General features: G+C 40.9%; 1 protein-coding gene and 1 long non-coding RNA gene across 7 annotated transcripts in view; one reads left to right on the forward strand and one right to left on the reverse strand.

The window, feature by feature from the left end:
* SLC8A1 (solute carrier family 8 member A1) overlaps positions 1–4,605 on the reverse strand; it is a 384,206-nt gene extending 379,601 nt beyond the window's left edge. For 3 of the 4 annotated variants that reach the window (XM_058683152.1, XM_058683153.1, XM_058683154.1), the window contains exon 1: positions 4,306–4,604. The gene's annotated coding sequence lies outside the window, so the exon portion shown is untranslated. Of the gene's footprint in view, positions 1–4,305 lie in introns of all 4 variants that reach the window. The other variant, XM_058683157.1, reaches the window with a different exon arrangement.
* Positions 2,479–12,252, forward strand: LOC131484670 (uncharacterized). Of its 3 annotated transcripts, XR_009248380.1 has the most exons (4): positions 2,479–2,515; positions 3,524–4,025; positions 6,713–7,644; positions 11,423–12,252. It is a non-coding gene; the product is annotated as an uncharacterized LOC131484670 (long non-coding RNA). The 3 variants fall into 3 exon arrangements; XR_009248379.1 differs by lacking the exon at positions 2,479–2,515 and having other exon boundaries at positions 3,270–4,025; XR_009248381.1 differs by lacking the exon at positions 2,479–2,515 and having other exon boundaries at positions 3,270–4,025; positions 6,713–6,789.
* Positions 12,253–13,148: the final 896 nt, after the last annotated feature.

A 13,148-nucleotide genomic window follows, 5' to 3' on the forward strand; every position in this document is an offset into this window, starting at 1 on the left:
TTATCTAAGATCTTTAAGTTGTATTTACTTGCATTTGGCCCAGACTCTTTCCTTGCAGGGTTGGGTAGCCCAGTCTTCGTTTCCCACCTTAAATGGAAGGAGTCTCTTGTGTCCCTACATATCTTCATCATATTTTGGCTACCATTAGTTTCTCATTCATGTATTTTGATATGTGATAAACGAATAGATCTCCCGCATAAAATCACTCACTCTCTTTCCAGAATTCTTGCCACTTAGAAAGGCAAAAGGCAAAAAAGGCAGTGATTTGCCTATTCCCGAGAAAACCGTTGCTATCCAAAATTAACAAGCCCTTTCAAGATGGCTGTTTGCTACTCGCTAAAATGGTATAAAATGTCATTTACCGTCTATAATTCAGAACCATAACGTCACATATACATATTTTTTAACGTTTCTATAATTGTGGCTAGCACACGTAAATTTCAGGCTAAAGAAGTATGAGAGATATCACATAGATCCATATCAATCCTTTGTATAGAGAAAACTTCTTTTTAAATATGCTGAAACCTGGGGTGCCTGGGTGGCTCAGTCGGTTAAGCGGCCGACTTCAGCTCAGGTCATGATCTCGCGGTCCGTGAGTTCGAGCCCCACATCGGGCTCTGGGCTGATGGCTCAGAGCCTGGAGCCTGCTTCCGATTCTGTGTCTCCCTCTCTCTCTGCCCCTCCCCCGTTCATGCTCTGTCTCTGTCTCAAAAATAAATAAAACGTTAAAAAAATTAAAAAAAAATATGCTGAAACCTGTAAAGAGGATCTCCTTGTCAGCAAAGATTACATCAGTAAAGCTTTCAAAGAAATCATCTCTTTGGGCAAGAGTTCAGTTTTGATCTTCAGCTGTGGTTCTGTTAACTTGCCTGTCGAGATCAATTAAAGTGGTTACCGCTTTTTTATTTCAAAAACGAAGTGGTTCTTGATCCTGGTTGTGGCTTTACGTTTCATTGGGTAGATTTAAAAAGTGAACTACCCTTACCTGGACCCCATGAGCATATGTAGTTCATCTGGAGTGCAGTGTGGACACTCCTCCTCCTAAGTGATTCTCAGGTGCAGTTAGAGGTGAGAAGCATGGGAAGAAGTCAGCAAGGTAGGAAAGGCCATTTTCTCCACAGCAGCACTAAGTGCCACAGAGATCTGTTCCCTTCATTACTTTATAAGCCTTAAAACTACCTTCAAAATTCTTTGGTCACGGAATTCTTCTAATACCTTGCCGTGACACTTGAAAATATGTAACTTTGAGCTTAAGAAATTGAAAGAAGAGCAGCATAGGCAGATTAGCTCTGATCAGAAAACCAAATTATCTGGGTTCTGGGGAACCCATTGATTAACCATTGGAGAAAGATTAATCCATTGATTAACCTTGGAGAAAGTATATAGCCTCTCTGGTCTTCAGATTTGTTCCCGAGTCTCATGCCTGCTGTCATCTTTAAGGTTCTTGAAATCGTCAGTGGTCTGTCCGAGACCACTCAATGTCCCACAATTTTTAATCATCGGAGAGATTTTTATTTCATTTAAAGTTCCCAAGGAGATTTTTATTTTTTTCTTAATTTTTTCTTCTAATTTTTATTTAATTTCTAGTTAGTTCACATATAGTATAATATTGGTTTCAGGAGTAGAATTCAGTGATTCATCACTTACATATAACAGCCAATGCTCATCATAACAAGTGCCCTCCTTAATGCTGGTCCACCATTTTGCCCGTCCCCCACCCCCCTCCCTCCATCAAGCCTCAGTTTGTTCTCTGTCATAAAGAGTCTCTTAGGGTTTGTTTCCCTCTCTGTCTTTTTTCCCCCAAGGGGATTTTTAAAAAGTAGCCCAATGCTATCATTTCCTTGAAACTTAATGTCCTTTCCTGTGGATCAAAATCCTTTTTCATACCTCTGGAGAAGTAAACCTCTCCTCTCACTTTCATACAAACTCTGCCCTCAATGTTCAGGGAAGTTGTTCCCCATCAAAGCCCCTAAAAGACTTGCTCTTCCTGCTCATTGGAGCCCGAGTGACCTGGCCCAGGAGCTATCCCGTCTGGCACCGTCATATACACAGGAGCCTCAAATCTGTGCTCTGTGTTCTTAGGATACATTTCAACTTCTTTATCACTCTTGGTCACCATGAATTTCCTTCAGGTCATGACCTCGCCAAGATTGTCTACATGTATAGTCATCACTGAGTGCTTAAGAAGTCATAGTCAAAAGGCCAAGTAGTTTGAGTATTTGTAATTTTTTTCACGGATCTTTACATACTATTTAAAAAATAGCAATAAGTCACTCTTTATTACTGATATTGCACTTCTTAAATTTCCTTACTAAAGACTAACAGGAACAGACATTTCTCATGAGGAATGAATACTTGAAATGTACTTGGCAGTAAGCATATGAGAAAACAGTCAATGACATCATAGATGCATTGCATCTGGTCACAAATACCAGTGACATAACTTACAATAACCCTTTGCTTATTGAAAATTGCCCAGACTCCTGCTGTACTGTTCCTTTGGAAAAGCTGCTTGGTATGTAGTGTTTAATTCAGTATTTTAAAGCCACCCTTTTGTAGGCCCATTCCACTTTAGCGAAAGTTACAACGCCTTGTGTGTGTTAGTGTAAAAAAAGAAGGCAAAGTTTATCGCCTGCCTCTCTCTCTCTCTCAGTATCAGAATATTAGTATTTTTAGGTGAATAAAATAGGCTATTTTAGAGATCTGTAGAGGGTAAGCTTGAATGTGTTGTTAATTTCATGTGCCGTCAGGGTGAATAGATATGAAAAGGAATAATTTGATGAAAACATCCATGCTTTAGTATTATAATTATTTTAACAATGATGAAGTTTTATTATGGGAATAGAACCCTGTTTTCTCCTTCTCTGCCACTTTTTTTGGTATTATGGAATATTCACAATTTGAGAGAAATCACTCCATCACTAGAGTCATCTTATCTGCAACCCCTAAGCGAATTGCTTTTCCCACTCTCTAATTTATCCAAAGAACATCTCCCTGGTCAGTATTACAAGCCATTTTTATTATTTTCCTTCACTTGTTTATTAATCATTTTGCCATCAGGAAAGGAAAGGAAAAGTCACATCCAATTTGTTCTTTCTTTTTTTCCTCTCCTGCTCTATGACAAGATTGAAAGCCTAAAGAACGAGAGTTCAAATCTTGCCTGAAATAGAGACACATTATTCTCAACCAGAGAAATTCTGGATTTACGTTTCATTTTCTTGTGGAAAAATTACTTTAATTCAATTTTGGAAAAACCCACACATTTTACATGTGTGACCCGTAAATTTGTCCCTTGATTTCATTAAAGTGTTTGGAAAGGGTTCACAGATTTTGCCAGCAACTCTCAAAGAACTGCTTTAATGGTCTAATTGTTACAATTTGGTAATTAGCTAGAGTCACATTTCAAAGTGTGACCGATAAGATTTGGCAGAGTTAGCCAGTATTTCAGAAAATGGACTAGAGTCATAGAGATGCTACTATTGTTCTTGTCTTCACATTTATACTTTTACTTTGGACTCCTGAGACGTACAGCTTTTGTGACTCTGTCACAACCTACTATTCCCAACACATCCCTGACAGCTGCAAGCATCTTTGGGGAAGTGTCCCCTCAAGTTCCTGTTTCCAGTCATTAATGCAAAAGAAAGAAAAACGCTAGAGGCACTGAGAACCATCCAACGCTTCAGCTGGCTTCAGCAATTGCCACTTGCGCAAGACCCGTGTTTGTGAAAGCAACCCAAGAATCTTTGAACAGGATGTAATCAACCTCCGATCTGCTGAGAAACACTGCAAAAATGACTTCCCCTGCCAAAAATAATAATGTCGTTTATGAGCAGCCCTTCCATGTCTAAGGAAGAAGTAGCCCCACGTGTGAGTTTCTGCTGGCTTCAGAGGAGCAGGCGAAGAAAAGGGCAAATCCTACCTACCCCAGCCTAAAATACACGGCATCAGAACGCACGGCAAGCTGTGGCTCATTCCAAAGGTGCTGGCAATATCCGGGAAGACTCCTATCCGCAAAAATCCAAAGGGTAAGTGACCCCGGACAAAGGGATTAGATTTGGCAGGAATTCCGTGCTGTCGCTTTCCCTCTGTAACCAAGCTGCCTTGTCTTGTGAAGGCAGAGCTGTTAAATACCTCTCAGTCACCAGCCCCAACCCAAATCTTTCTTTCTTTCTTTCTTCCTGTCTTTTTTTTTTTTTTCTCCAAAATATCATTTGGCAGCTTCCCTTAAAGGACATCAAGAGCTCAGGAAGGAATATTCATGAATGCTCCTTTAGATAAGTTTCATCACAAAAGCCCTGCACCTACCTCCGTCAAGTCTGGGCTGCTCGGTCCGCATGGGCTGGATGTGAGAAAAGACCCCGTATGATGGCTGCTCCGAATTTACCAGAAAGAGAGGACCTGAGATGCTTGTCCTTTAAGTGTCTCTAAACATGGTTTGCATAGCTGGATCTCTGCTTATCTGTGCCTTTCGGCTTTCGCTTCCATACATGGATCTGTTCCCAACAGTAACTCCAAGCTGTGGAAAAGAAGCTATCTGGCAGCTCTCCGCTTCATCCAACACATGGACGATAAAAATACACATATAGAGATCCTTCCAGCCAGGCCCGTTTCCCACCCCGCCGTCCTGCCACTGTGTCTTTTTGGAAATACGCTTTCAGATTGGCATTTCTACTCCCCGGACGTTTAGGGAACAATCACTTTTCCCCTGATTCCCACGTAGAGCTTTTAGGATGTGGGTTTGCTTAGCTTATGAAAACAGAGGCACAATTATAACTCCTTACCACGGTCTGGTCTTCATCCTTAAAGATTTTAGCGATAAGACATGTACAGGACCTGCAAAATGTTGAGTGAATGGTGAAATGTATAAATGAATGTCTGGACAAATGGACGTGAATTTGTACATGAATGAATACATACATACTTAATGTACTTATTTAGTTAAGACGAGCCATGAACACTCTGAATTATTTGTCTTAAAGGATAAGGTAGCAACGGAAGGTCAGAGTGATCAAAGTCTTCAAGACAGAAGGAGAGGCCAGGTTCTTCGGACACAGCTTCTCATTTAGAACTTTGTGGCAATTCCTACTAATCCACCATCTAGCATACAGTTCGAGATTCAGAAAACTTTTTTTATAGTGTTAAAGAATGTAAACTCGACCAGAAGACTAATTGCTACACTTATTAACTGTCAACGATGCTTTAAATGACACATAACCTGGACCTGAATTTGAAGGGTAGGGAAGGAGAAATCTGGCTGCGGCTAATAAAGCTCTAGGGGAGAGGTCCTCCCCCAGGGGGCTGTGGAAACTCCACTTAACCTTCCAGTTGCTGAAAATTCGGCTTCTCTCTTTCAAAATTTCTCTCTTTTTTTCAGTCTGTTGGGACGCGCGTGCGTGTGTGTGCATGTGCGCACGTATGTGAGAGAATTCCCGAATAACATTTTTCCATTAGCCTTTTTTTCCCAGTCCTGTTAAAATTCCTATAGACTCTCTTATCTGAAGAAGAAAAAATAAATTTGAGGTATGCAGAGATAATTCATTTTTGTGTACTGAAATGGAACAAGTTTGCTTAAAGCCTTCCAGAGGAAAAGGAGAAGGATGGATGACACAAGATTGGCAAAAGGATCATTGCTGCGGGTGGTTGACTGGTCGCTGGGGGACTCATTCTATTATCCTCTCTCCTTTGCGTACATTTTAAAATTTGTGTAAAAGAGGGAAGGGTACAAAATAGCTGTACTAATGGCAAGTTGGAGGAATTCTGGATTTGAGTAATCTCTGTGCAAAGCACTAAGGCCAGAGCAAGGAGGGGCAATTATTTTTTTCATTCAAAATATTATGACATTCAAAAAAAAAATTAAAAAAAAAAAAGGGGGCGCCTGGGTGGCTCGGTCGGTTAAGCGTCTGACTTTGGCTCAGGTCACGATCTCGCGGTCCGTGAGTTCGAGCCCCGCGTCGGGCTCTGTGCCGACAGCTCAGAGCCTGGAGCCTGTTTCAGATTCTGTGTCTCCCTCTCTCTCTGACCCTCCCCCGTTCATGCTCTGTCTCTCTCTGTCTCAAAAATAAATAAACGTTAAAAAAAAAATTCAAAATATTATGACATTCAAACCTTCCCCTCCCTCCCTTCAATCAGACATATGTGTGTGTTTGTGTGTGTGTAGAGTCTATATCGTAATACATTTTATGTTATTATTATCTATATATTTTCAATCTGACATAAATGTATATATAGATTCCATTTGTTAGTGCATTTTATGTTGTATAGTATCTACACATTATACGTATGCATAATAATGTGTTATCTGTATAAAAATATATATTCTATATAAAAATAATGTATCTGAGAGAAATGAAGATATGATATTTAGTTAGTTAATTGGTTACTTTTTAAGACACGGTATTTAAAAAGCTGACCGTATGTAGCTCAGTGGCGGACCCAGCAGATGGCAACCGTGCCCTCGGCAGGCAGAGGGACCATTCAGTGCCCTCTCTTCCCTTGCCTTTTTCTACTTTAGAATTCCTAAAGGGGAACTTTGTTTTTTCACCGCCCCTTGCAGCCAGGGACAACCGTGTAACACACATTCTGGTCAAATAGGCATAAATAGGAGTCTCCTGGGTGAGACTTCAGGAAAGTGTGTCTTTATCTGGTCAAAAGGGACAGGGTCAGCTTTGCCCCGCTTGTCCCTCTACCCCTCCCACCTATTTCCCTCCCACAGAATGAACCTGGAGACTGAAACTGCAGCCGCTATGTGGTGACCCGGAGGGGACAAGGGAGAGGACAAAGGCCTATGAGGTAAGGAAGCTGGGCCAGACAGGCAGAAAGAACTTCAGGTATTGACAGCCTCACCGAGTTGCCCACCCCAGACTTCCTGTTCTTTGAGAAAAATAAAACCATAATTCATACAGAAAGTGGACTTTTAATTTTTTTTCAGATGCGGGTGTTTGGGTGGATGATGGTAACATTCAGACTCCAATTCTGATATTTCCACTCCCCACTCCACACTTTTCAATCCTTCCCCAAAACGTTTAGGATAAAATATAAATTGCTTAACTTAGTTCTCAGGGATGTTTTAAAATTTACTTGCAATTCACATATTTTTTTAAAAAGTTTTTATTTATTTATTTTGAGAGACACAGAGACAGTGGGAGGAGCAGAAAGAGAGAAAGAGAGAGAGAGAGAGGGAGAGAGAGAATCCCAAGCGGGCTCCACACTATCAGCACAGAGCCTGATGCAGGGATCAAACCCCTGAAGCCGTGAGATCATGACCTGAGCCAACACCAAGAGTCGGAGGCTTAACCGACTGAGCCCCCCCAGGTGCCCCAATTACAGTTCACATCTTAATCTCGTCTCTGGTCACTCACCCACCCAGATCCTTTCATTGAAGCCACCTCCAGTGACCTGTACTGCATGCACAGCCTGACTACGTAGAAAGCCGTGGTTTTCCTCACATTTCTTATGCTATTTTCCTGCGCCTTTTCTTTCTGCGTAGAACATTCGTCATTGTCTTCTGTGTTTAGCTAACTCTCCTTGAACTTCAAGGCTCGGATCAGCTGCTGTTTCCTCCGGGAGGACGCTGGCCTTTCCAGTGCAGTTTAGGATCTGGAGCACACGTTGTACAACTCTGCCTTCCCACGCTATAACTCTAGGGTAACTGCTATTTCACCCGTTTGCTTTTTCAATTCAGCTTCAAGTTCCACAAAGTCAGGGAACAGATTTCACCTGCACTTGTATTATTAGGACTTAGCCTACAATAGGCATTCAATACAATATTTAACTAAATAAATGATGGAATGGATAGATCAATAAATTATTCTTGATCAGAGAGAGAAAGAAAGATTTCATGGAATAAGTGCATGGCTTGGAATTAGACTCCTCACTCTTGAAGCAGGGTTAGAACTGAGACAGGCACAGATTCAGGCACAGACCAAGGACCAAGTACAAAGGTCCCGAGTTCCTGAGTGACCAAATGGTAGATAAGAAGGCAGGAATTCCAGGTGGACAAAGTTGAGTCAAAGCCAAGAGGCAATATGGTACAGAATCTGTTTGTCTAACTGTGAGGAGTCCACCTGGGCTGAGGCTTGGGATGGAGGAAGCCCGAAGGACCTTGAGTGACAGGCTTAGCATGTTGGTTTGGGGTATATTAAGTGGAGGAGTTATGACACAATCAAAGTTGCGATTTTTTTTTTATGAGACTTAATTTTCCTTCTTGATGAGTTTTGATGGTAATAGAATGCTACAGGAATCTTGAAAGCAAACGTTTACAAAGAAAAGCGGGTGGGTGGGTTCCTACTTGGCACTCTCTGCAAGAAAATTCTTCTTTTTTAAAGCTTATGTATTTATTTTGAAAGGGGGGAGGAGCATGACCAGGGGAGGCGTAGAGAGAGAGGGAGACAGAGGATCCGAAGCAGGCTTGCTGCTGACAGCAGAGAGCCCCATGCGGGCCTCGAACCCACAAACCATGAGATCATGACCTGAGCTGAAGTCAGATGCTTAACCAACTGAGCCACCCAGGCGCCCCAACTCTGCAAGAAAATTCTTAATGTCTTCTTTGCTCCTAAAGGGACATCTTGCTTTCTAGGTTCACTATTAAATTTAATGTGTTAGAAGGGAAGAAGGAAGAGGAGGAGGGGTGTAGAAGTATATAATCACACCTCAGAATGAAGTGTTGGGGCTTTAGCTACTTTAAAAATTTGTCTGCATGCTTATACGATCACTTGTATTTTAAATTCTTCCCAGGGCTTTGAAAATGCAGAACCATTGTGCTTAACATCAGAGATTGCTTCTAGAAGATCTCTTAAGTAATTCTTTTTTCAAAAAGTTTTTAAAATATTTATTTATTTTTGAGAGAGAAAGAGACAGAGCAAAAGTGGGGGAGGAACAGAGACAGAGGGAGACACAGAATCTGAAGCAGGCTCCAGGCTCTGAACTGTCAGGACAGAGCCCGATGCAGGGCTCGAACCTATAAACCGTGAGATCATGACCTGAGCCAAAGTCAGATGCTCAAACGACTGAGCCACCCAGGCACCCCTATCTCTTAAGTAATTCTTTTTTTTTTTAATTTTTTTTTTTTTTCAACGTTTATTTATTTTTGGGACAGAGAGAGACAGAGCATGAACGGGGGAGGGACAGAGAGAGAGGGAGACACAGAATCGGAAACAGGCTCCAGGCTCTGAGCCATCAGCCCAGAGCCTGACGCGGGGCTCGAACTCATGGACGGTGAGATCGTGACCTGGCTGAAGTCGGACGCTTAACCGACTGCGCCACCCAGGCGCCCCTCTTAAGTAATTCTAATAGCTCTAATATAATAAGGATATTTAATTCATTTGATGTTTTCATTTTTAAAATATTTGATTATTTGTGGTGTATATCCTCATATGTCAGATTACATGATCTGGTGCTTTCAAGTCATCAACGATTTAGCTCTAACCGAGCTGGTGGCATCCAGGGAGATGATCTTGGGTAAATTCATCTCTTTTTTGCTCTTCACAGGGTTTGATTTTGTTCTTCTATGCCATTTGCAAATGATGAGCCCTCTTCCTCTGCTTTGGAACTCATGTCCCCTGATCTGCAAGAAACATTTTTTTTTTTCATTTATTTTTATTTTTGAGAGAGAGAGACAGAATGTGAGCGGGATGTCAGAATGTCAGAGAGAGAGAGAGAGAGAGAGAGAGAGAGAGAGAGAGAGAGAAACCGAAGCAGTCTCCAGGCTCTGAGCTGTCAGCACAGAGCCTGATGCGGGGCTCGAACCTACAAACTGTGAGATCATGACCTGAACAGAAGTTGAATGATTAACCAACTGAGCCACCCAGGCCTTCCTGCAAGGATCATTTTTAAAAAACTATTTGCAAACAGATTTTTGAGGGGTGTTTGGGGGTGCTTCCAATGATTAACACCTGAACAACAGAATAGAAAGCCCAAACTGGTCTCGTATTCCTTCTGGGATTTAAGGTCTCAAACCCTTCATAGGTGTCCAATGATACTCTTTTGACTTTATGTGAATGTAAGGACCTCCCTGTAGAAGAAAGCAAGAGAAATGGTATAGTCATAGTTACTTGTGAGTTTAGTCCTATTTTAAAAACATTTTAAAAACAAAGCAAAGAATACAAAATCAACAGTATTCAATTATTTTTGCTCTCTATTGAAACTGTAGATTCTCAGGGGCGCCTGGGTGGCTCAGTCGGTTAAGCGTCCAACTTTGGCTCAGGTCATGATCTCACAGTTTGTGAGTTCGAGCCCCGTGTCGGGCTCTGTGATGACAGCTCAGAGCCTGGACCCTGCTTCACATTCTGTGTCTCCCTCTCTCTGCCCCTTCCCTGCTCATGCTCTGTCTCTCTCTGTCTCAAAAATAAATAAACATTAAAAAAAAATTTAAAAAACAAACTGTAGATTCTCCTTTGTAAGTGGATTAGAATATTCCTGACTTCAGGAACTGAGCCCATTATACACTGTATAATCTATTTATAGTATCTAATATGGTGTTCTATTACTAAATAAATTCCTAGAGTAATATTTCTAAATAAATAAATTTAAAATTATATTAAGCACATTAATCTACTCAGATTTTCCTGTTATTAGGATTTTTTTTGTCACCAGACACTGACTATATAAAAAAAAAAAATCAGTGTTTAAAAGGATTTACTAATTGTAATAGTGTATCATTTAAAGTGTATTCTATCTTCCTGTGTAGACAGCCTAGGTAAGCTTGATCACATCCCTGGGCTTATCACTAGAAAACAGGCAGAGACATTATGCTAATGTAAAATATAATGAAGAAGTTTTTTTGTTTTGTTTTGGTTTTGCATGTATTTCATTGAGGTGTAGGGAGAGCTTGAAGGGATTGAAGGGAAGAAATTGCTTACAAGTTATTTTCACTGCAATTGTTGGACACCGGAGTAGAGAGAAAATGTTGGAATGCCATAGCATTCTTTCTCAACACCGCAGCTGGACCCTAGTGATTTTTGCAGGAGAAGGTGATTTAAAGGCACTGATGAAGGAGGAGGCATCCCATCAGGCTTAGTTGGAACGAGACTGATTTGGAAGAACTGAGGGGTAAAGCAGAGAACTATGAGGCTGTGAAGGCAGGGAAGCATTTCTCCAAACACACTTGGCCATTGGTTCAAAGACAAGTTGAAAGACTTTGCAAAAGTGCATGTTACTAAACATTTCTTACAAAGTAACCGTGCCCAGAGGCTCACACAGCCGTCTACACCCATAAAATATTGTATATGTCATCTACGCTATGCATTAACGTAGGAAAAAGGCATGATGAGTGTTTAGAAAAATGCACAGACATTACACGAAGACATATATTTCTCCAAAATGGAGCTTATTTTATTTGAGATACTTTCGGACTACCTACAAGCTACTTTAATGAGATTGCTTTCTGAAGGCAACAAGTTCAGTAAATCATTCTGCTTTTCTCCAGTCTTTTCATCCTGCATGTGCAGTTTTAACCATGATGGAAGGAGAGACTCTCTGGTCCAAAAAACTCAACATATTTCTTATCCACAGACACAGGTAAGTGGAAACAACCGTTCTTCCGTGTCGGCATTAGTCATTGTGATCTGTTTTTAACTTGTTGCAGAGTCAAATAACACTGGTATGTGTCATAAAATGTCTCCAAATATTCCTGGGCTTGTTCATTTGCTTCAAGCACATAAAGAGGCAAATGTTAAAGCAATGTGTTCTGATCAAGAGACAGCTGGAAATGGCAGCTGCCTGATACGGAGCAATCAAGAATGGAAGGTTTATTTTGGACGAGAGGTGTTGTCCAACTGTGAGACTGAGTGATTGCAGCTGAGAATAAGTGCAAACACAATCAATAGTGGCTCCAGGTCTGAACTCATTGAGAACCTGTCTCGTGTCACGTCTTTTTCTGCTGCTGCAGTCACACTACATCCGTAGATGCCGATACTACCCGTGGAGGAGGTAAAAAGTTCTTCAGTTTATTCTTATTAAGGACAGCTTCTGAGCCATCATGATTTGAAATTACAATGACCAAAAGGCTCCTTCAGGAAAAAAGAAACAATATATTCCAAAGTCAAATTGTGTAACGGACAGGTAAGAATGCCTCAACTTTAAATGGTCTTGGGTGGGCATTGCCTCAAGAGCCAGCCAAGTTGTTCTCTGCTTTCTGGAGTTGTATGACTATGGGCGAAGTGATTTCATTCTTCCCGGTCCCTAAGAGTGTTGTTATTTTATCGATACAGACCGTAGAAGCGGCTCAATAAATATTTTCTGTTGAACAATCTATAATCGCGACATTTGGTATTGAATTTCAATACTACTTCAGCATAACCTGATTGAATTCAACTCCAACACAGATATATTGTTCAAAATACGTGTTTCGTTATGCCTCATTATTTATAGTCATACTTCATTTTTATCACACACAGATATATCACAGACACATAAAGACAGAGACGTAACTACGTAAGAAATATTCCCCAAACTTATGCTTTGTGGAGGATATCTTAATAATAGCACTTTTTAAAATAAAAATCTTTCTCCTGTTTATATTACAAAAATGACCACTTGATGGTTCATAAATCTTTCCCTTCTTTCCTTCGTGCCTATATCTGTGTAAGGCCTTGATGGGCCAATCACCACATGGAATACAAACGCGGATAAAATAAAGTTCCTGACCTCGGTGGGGATTAACATTCACTTGTTCCTTCACCCGATCTTTCCCAGCTAGCATTCTCATTAGACGCTTTCAGTTAAAAACACAAAAACAAGAACAAACAAAAAAACCCACTTATTTTAAAACCCGGGGAGTCAACCTGGAGCCTGGGCAGCCTTTACCCTTGCTGTAGCTCTTCTCTGCTTTCTACACTCAGATGTGCAAGCCTCTTTTTCATCTGGTTGCTTTTATAATGCCAAGGGAAGAAGCACATTATTTGGAGTACAATCTTTGGGTCCAGAGTATCTAAACGCTCCTCTTCGTGAAAATGCCAAGTGACTTTATTTGTTCCATGAAGCCCTTGAAAACAGTAATGCATTTGAAACATCGGAGGGGAAGCTGTCAAAGGAAAAATAGAATTATCTCCACCACCACCTACACTCTCTCGGACAAAATTATAATGTCGTCGTATGGAAGGAAGTCCATTCTGTAGAGCACTACTTTTATTAAAATGGGCGTGTAATCCTGG

The sequence above is a fragment of the Neofelis nebulosa genome, chromosome 9 (assembly GCF_028018385.1).
Source record: "Neofelis nebulosa isolate mNeoNeb1 chromosome 9, mNeoNeb1.pri, whole genome shotgun sequence".
In the NCBI taxonomy this organism is placed as follows: domain Eukaryota; kingdom Metazoa; phylum Chordata; class Mammalia; order Carnivora; family Felidae; genus Neofelis; species Neofelis nebulosa.